Raw genomic sequence first — 7,296 nt, 5'->3', positions numbered from 1 at the left:
AAGTTGCTGATTTAGCTGGACATGAGTTTTCAAGTTAGCTTTTTTTGGTGTAATTGGGACGTTTTTAACTTGTAATTCTATGTTATAACAACAACTTCAGTCATCTATCGTCAAACTGATATAGAATAATATGTTGAAATAACAAACATCTAGAATTACATTTTACAGTGTATGGGCTTTATGCATACACATCATTTATGCACCCTGCCCCATGTGTCCTTGTGTTTCATAACGACTCGAGCTATAAAAGTGACAGAATGACTCACTGGATGAATAAAATGTCTTTCCATCTACCTGCCTGCATTTCACCTGGGTCAGGCTGGTGGTTTAGTCACTGAATGAATTAACGCTAAATAGGTGGTTTTCTTCTTGCTAAATAGATTGTGAATAACTCTGAATGTATCATTGTCTGATTTTCTGTTTTTTTAAAACTTACAAACTCCACAGTGTCTACAGTTAAACCATCATTGAAGTGGAAATGGACTTTAAAGAGGATATCTACTTGCTAAGCAAAAGGAGCAGGGGTGATGAAGGCAATTGTTTGTAATCAGCAGAACTCAGTATTTATAATAAGAGCACCTCATGGTGTTTTTCGTTTAATCTTCTGCAGACAACCATCAGATGTGTTTTAATGAGGACAGCTCACGGTGCAAGATAACTGAAAACTCAGCTCTCCCCTGGTTTTATCTTAGCTTGGATGCACACCACAAGATCTCATCAAGTTTAGTTCAACTAATTAAACCCAAAGTTACCATACTCTCCCAGCCCAAATTTTACAGATGAGGGAGCTGCTGTGAGAAAAACCACAAAGGAAAAACATTTATATGGTTGGACTCTGAAAATATTTTCTGAATTTGTATGCATATGACTCCTTAATTGGGGCTAAATCTTGTCAAAGTATGCAGTGTTTGTCCACATTTGGCAGAAAGTAGCGGGGGGTTGCAGGGATCTAAATCTGTATCTGAAGGAACAGCAGGGAAACCTGTCCAACCAGTGCAGCATGCTGATTTGTGTCACATTATTGTGTACAGTTCTGTCATTGTACTGGGACTTATTACATCTGGTGTCACACCTGCACAACAGAATGGTTGCATAAAACAACTGTCAACATTAATATGAAATGTGCATAATCTTAGGATTGTGTGTAAAACTCTGAGAGGGAGAATTAAAAGATGTTTTCCCTTATTGTCTGCAGCTGTTCATACTTTTTTTTTTTTTTGGGATGTGTTTGTACCTTGTGTGGCATCACGACTCGGTGTTCATCAAAGGCATTTTTTTGAAAGGGGAGAGGTTTTACAGTTTCCTTTCAGTGGCCCAAGACAGACTCATCGCCATATTAAAAACACAAGTAAAAGACTTTAAAATGAAAATAAAAGAGCATATTTTTCATTTTGACAGAGTTCTGCTTTGATGAATTTAAAATAATAACATTTTTATGAGGTTCCTTTGCATGAATGACTAAAAAAACCCCAATGACAAATAAAAAAATTCAAGACCACACAAATCTTGTTTATTAATATTTTAATGTTTTTAATATGTGCTTGTTATGTTTCTTTTGTGTGTATTTTAACAGGGTTGTGAGAATTGTAAGGTAAGGTGTCATGTCAATGCTAGCATTAGTGTTTTCTCAAAAAACATTACTAGCTGTGAAGTGTAATGGACTAAAAGTCAAGAATAACTGTAGTTCTATCAACTGTAGTTTTTCCATCTCCACTCAGCATTGTATTCATGTCTAAGGGAGTGCATATGTTTATTCAACCATGGCTCTGACAATGGCTTAGAGGGCACGGTCCTGAGTGTTGCGATTGAGTCCAAGATATCAGTACAGGTGGAATTAAAAATATCAGAAAAGTCCTCGATGCTTTCACAGCTTAAGTTAATTATCCCAGGATCAAGAAATGCAGCAGAAAATTGAGGCGCCATTAAACCATTAACGGCTCGTCTTTTACGTGCTGGAGTGCACGGCTAATCTACAGAGCAGTGTAACATTATAGTGAACAGCAAACAGAGAGATGATCAGAGACATGCAAGTCAGATATTTCTGCACACATCCAACCCCTGAGATAGCACCCAGTCCAGTATGTGTCCTTTTTCATGAGTGGGGCCAGTGACCCACTGTGTCAGGTTAAAAGAGTTTATAACATTTAGAAAGTCCTTGACCAGAGGGTTAGACTCACAGCAGACATGAATATTAAAATCACCAAGGACTAAAAGACTATCAAAATTGAGAACAATTCTGGCCATAAAATCTGAAAACTCCTGGATAAGGTCCTTATTAAATTTAGGAGGACAATATATGAGAGCACACAGCAAAGGACTGTTCAGGTGTAGCTCAAACAGCTGGAGTCTGAAACTGGAGAATGAGTGTTTGATGGCAATGAAAACGGGTGTTGAACACAGTAGATAAACCTCCACCCCTACCCGAGATCTGAGGGAGCCTGAAGAATGAGCAGTCTGAAGGAAGAAGTTCAGAAAAAGCTACAGACTCACCACGTTGAAGCCACGTTTCTGTCAGATACAGATAATCCAGCTGCTGTGACTTGAAGAAGTTGTTTGCTAGTGATCTAGCATTTAATAAAGCCATTTAAAGGATGTAGATCTTAACGTCTGGAGCATGGGCAAGGCTGCGGGGTTTGACGAGATGCACGCCGCGTCCACAGGATGGAAGCCAGGGATAGGCAAGATCCGTCCAAAGGTACTCCCCACTGGCTCTCTTGAAACCCTGTTTCCATCTTCAGATAACATCCATTGTTTTCAAGATGGCATTTCAGCAAATGCAATCTCTGCATGCCACCTGACTCCAAGGGTTCCTTCAAAAGGACACCGGAAAACTCAGTATTGCAAATATGTCCCTTTCATGCAAATTATTCTTATTTATGGGCATATATCTGCTTATGGAATTAGTAGTGTTTACAAATCCAACAGTTATCATATGTTTTATCATATCTGTTGTTTTTCTGGCCAATTGATGGGTGGAAATGCAATATTCACAACTTTCTCTACTCACTTCCAAACTGCTACATGCCCCATTATGTCAATCACTAATTGTGTCTCTGCTGTTTGGCGCTAAAGCATAAAAGTGGCTTTTAGAGTATTATCATTGAAAAAGAGCTCCCTGCAGGGACTGAAAATGGAAGTAAGGGAGGTGAGAACCAACCAAAATAGTTGAGGGCTGGTTAGCAAAACAGCGGTGTGACACTTATAAAGCCGAAAATTCCAGTGAATATTCTCTGCAGGACTACTTTTACACTGTTATTTTAAAATATCACTTATCACTGGTTTGAGAAAGTTGCACGACACAGCTATAGTTGTACTGAAGATGCATCAAATTTGGAATTTTATCAGGTTTGTCTCTCTGCAGCAATCTGAAAATAATCAAGTCGTGGCTCTCGCTCGCTTCACTTCAGTGGAAACTTTACAACAGTTGGTGAAACCTGATGTCAGCACAGAGTGCAGCACAATATAGAGGTAGGCAGACACCAATCTTACTTGAATAATAAATTGAATCCCTCCGTCTCACGTATGAGTGAAGTTTTTTTTACAGTTACATTCAGACTAAGGAATAACAAGATGTTAGCTGATGTACAGGATGCAGTTTTGTAGAAAGCAGTAAAAAGAAAAAAGTCAGACATTTCCATCAACTCTCTGGATTTAGTGTACACACACTGATTCTTTAACTTCTGTCGTATTTTTTCTCTTAATTTATTTAAGACAAAAAGAGATGTTTGCTTTAGACTAATAGTTTTAGACAGTGAGAGGCCTTGTTATGTTGGTGGTTGTTGTGAGTAACAGAAAAGCAATATTAGAACACAATATGCTGTCCAACACAATCTTCTACAAGTTTTTCAGGAGAGAATGAAAACAGAACAATAAACAGGGGATCTTTCAAACATTTGGTGTTTTGAAATATGATTTTTATTTCAGTTTTTTCCCATATCGCTACACTGTAAAATCTAATTAGTTCCCAGAACTCAAAAAAATTATGGAAACTCGTTGCCTCAAAAAAATTGAGTAAAGCTTAGCTAAAAATGACTAAGTTAGGACAACGTATTTATTTTGAGTACTCTGTACAAGCTCATTTGTTCCCAGAACTCAAAAAAATTGGATCAAGTTTACGTAAGATGACCAAGTTAGGACAACTTACTCATTTTGAGTACACTGTACTCAAAATGTACACAGCCGTGTTAGTTCCCAGAACTCAAAAAAATTATGGAAACTCGTTGCCTCAAAAAAACTAAGTAAAGCTTACTTAGGATGACTGTTAGGACAACTTATACATTGCAAGTCTGCAGTATTAAGAATAACTTGATATTTCTGACTTTCTGACAATACTAATTGTTTACCTACTGACAAACATTTCAAGTTCAACTAAATGAAAAAACAATTTGTGGTACCATGAATATCATTAAAAATAATTAACAACACTTTTGTAATGATGTTAAAATGAGCACAACTTTTATTTTCAAACACAACAAAGTACAACAGCCAACATACTGGACACTGTTCTGCTGAATAAAAATGATATTGCCATCACTGTTATAATCTTACAACGAAACAAAGTCTTAGATGTAATTATTCTGAAAATAAGTTTAGGCCTACCACAAGTTTGTTTTGTACTTACATTACTTATATAATCAACATAAAATATTTATTGTTCTGTCACAAGTGCAGTCTCTAATTTAAACAACACATTCGTTTTTCATTCCAACACAGGAGCTGGAATGTTGTAATATTTTAAGGATGGCTTGTTTCCAGTCCAGTCATTACTGCCTGAATGACTGTCATGGATCGAGATGATCCAAATGTAAGTGCAGAAGAAAGTCTTTAACTTCCCTTAAGTACAGTTGCAGTGGATGTGGGTTGGAGATGCAATGAGCTTGAACCTGCAGGTGACCACCTTCACTGACCACACCATCTGTGACGGAGGACTCATCTCTCCTGGTGTCCTGCAAGCAAACAATCATATTTTTTGGAACATGAACTTAATTGCTTTCTTAAAACATTTTTTCTGCATTTGGTATAAAACAGACTCCAATTTAGACAATCTCAGGCTCCCTCCCCGCCGGAGAGGTGACATTCAATGTCCCAATTGTCAGTCTGGATAGCTGTGACCAACAGACAATATTGTCATGAAAGAATAACTTTAAAAAGTGCTATGCAAACATGGGCAATAACTTTCATTCTAATGATGTGCAAAATGATTTGGGCACAAAACAAATTTTGCTGTTAGAAAACTTGCAGACTTCACTATATACAGTGTAGACCCTCTAAACTAAGTTTGGGGGATGTGATCTTTCAAGAAATGCAGACCAAACTGTTGTTGTTTGTTTACTTACACAGTCTTGTAGAATTAACTGGAGTCGAAGCAACAGCATCGTGCAGTCACATCTCAAGTCTAATAACAGAAGACAGGAAAAGATCAGTAAAGAAACAACTTCCCCAAACCAAAGCACAAATAAAACAATAAGTAAAACAGGCTGATCTAAAGTATGATTAAAGTTCGGCCTGGTTAATATAAATGTCACTGACAGTTACTAATATATTGGAAAACCAAAACACTTACCACTGAGTTGATGTCTTTCTGTCCAACAACAGGAGTGCTGGTCCCGAGCCTCAAAGACAGTAAGAAGCAAGCAGAGGGAGAAAAAACAGAACATTTTTCAGAAACTGATTTGATCCTTAATGGCTGTGCAATCATTGTAACATAGAGTTTGCTTATGTTGTTAAATAAAGGCTAGATTTGACATTAGTAGATGCCACAGATGTTCTAAAGCTGCCACAAAGCATGAAAAAATAGAGGTCTCCGAAAACGTCGGAGCATTTTTGCAAATATGTCATGTCTTGATAAATCGAGCAGATATTTGAACTTTACACAGCTACATTCTCGCCTGAAAATATCTTAAAAGTTTATTTTGTGACCCAGAAAAAGTAATACGTTTTTCAGCGGTGCTCCTCCGCCATTGCCGCGCTTACAAGTGCGCACAGGCTCCAACAACCGTGGCCGACAAATGCGATCCTCTTTTTCACCAGACTACCCTTTCTGGGTCACAAAATAACCTTTTAAGATATTTTCAGGCGAGAATGTAGCTGAGTAATGCTCAAATATCTACTTAATTTATCAAAATATCACATATTTGCAAAAGTGCTTCCACGTTTTCGGAGAGCTCCGTTATTCACCCCCCACACCCACCCCACCCCTAACGGCTGCACCTCCCAAAGAATTTTGTCTGGGTTCTTATCTCACTTATTTATTTCAAACAATCAACAAAAAAATTCACCGACATAGTTTTATGTAAGGTTTTTAAGGCTGTGGTGTTAATTTTTAAGTAACATGAGCACAGCGGCAGCAGCAACGCTAGGCTAACACTAACTAGCTAGCAAGATTATAAACCTGGTGCTAAACTAAGAGAAGCCACAAAATCAGTTTGAATACGAGTAAACATTTACTCACCAAGTCAGTAAAGATCCACAGCAATGACAACAATAATATCTCCAGGTTTGCTCAATATATTCCATAACAAATGCTGGCGCCATGAACATGCGGACTGATCCGGGAGGGAGGAGGACGGTAGTCACGTGGCATTTTCAAAACACATCTTTCATCCTTCCGCCCTGAGAAGCAAAACTTCCAGCTTACTTAGTTTTTCTAAGTTAGGACAACTCAAATTAATCGAGTTTATCAGCATTTTTGCATAAAAAGTACTGGTAACTTATTTAAATTGAGTTCTAATAACAAATTGATAAAAATTGAGTTCAGCCTATTTAATATTTTTAATTAAACACAATATTACATTTTACAGTGTACATGCAATAACTTCCACATCAATGGCTACGCTTGAAAAATCATTTAAATAAACAGTAGCGAGCAGTTTCAAGATTTAACTCACAAGACAGATGTGGAAAAAGATGAAAGCAGAGAAAACAGACAAAGAAGAGTGTAGTTAGAGGACAACTTTATCGAAACGATCCTATCAAAGATAAGCAATCCCGTCAGTCAATCATAGCAAATGCAGAGATTAGACTCAGAGGGACCTGCTTCAGACCGCCTGTGGCTCAAGTCATTTCAAGCCAACATATATATATGTTTGCGAGTGCCTTTTAGGCCACTATTTCTTATCTGCCATCACCGTTCACTCTGATCCCTATCGTTATATAAAAGGACTGTATCTGTGGCCCGCCATATCAATCTCAACGCTTCACTGGATTTTATATGATGAACAGGCTGCTTAACTGCTGAGATATCTGACAAGAAGTTTCTTTTTCGGCATGAAATCATTTATTTAATCTTACTGTAAT

General features: G+C 37.6%; 1 long non-coding RNA gene across 1 annotated transcript; it reads right to left on the bottom strand.

Moving 5' to 3' along the window:
* Positions 1–4,907: 4,907 nt before the first annotated feature.
* Positions 4,908–6,799, bottom strand: LOC112842063 (uncharacterized). Its single transcript, XR_003213656.1, has 4 exons — positions 6,452–6,799; positions 5,564–5,612; positions 5,337–5,395; positions 4,908–4,946 (listed from the first exon to the last, which is right to left on the bottom strand). It is a non-coding gene; the product is annotated as an uncharacterized LOC112842063 (long non-coding RNA).
* Positions 6,800–7,296: the final 497 nt, after the last annotated feature.

Source organism: Oreochromis niloticus, linkage group LG14 (genome assembly GCF_001858045.2).
Source record: "Oreochromis niloticus isolate F11D_XX linkage group LG14, O_niloticus_UMD_NMBU, whole genome shotgun sequence".
Classification (NCBI taxonomy): Eukaryota; Metazoa; Chordata; class Actinopteri; order Cichliformes; family Cichlidae; genus Oreochromis; species Oreochromis niloticus.
Note: the sequence above shows the minus strand (reverse complement) of the source record. Positions and strands in the feature narration are given on the sequence as shown.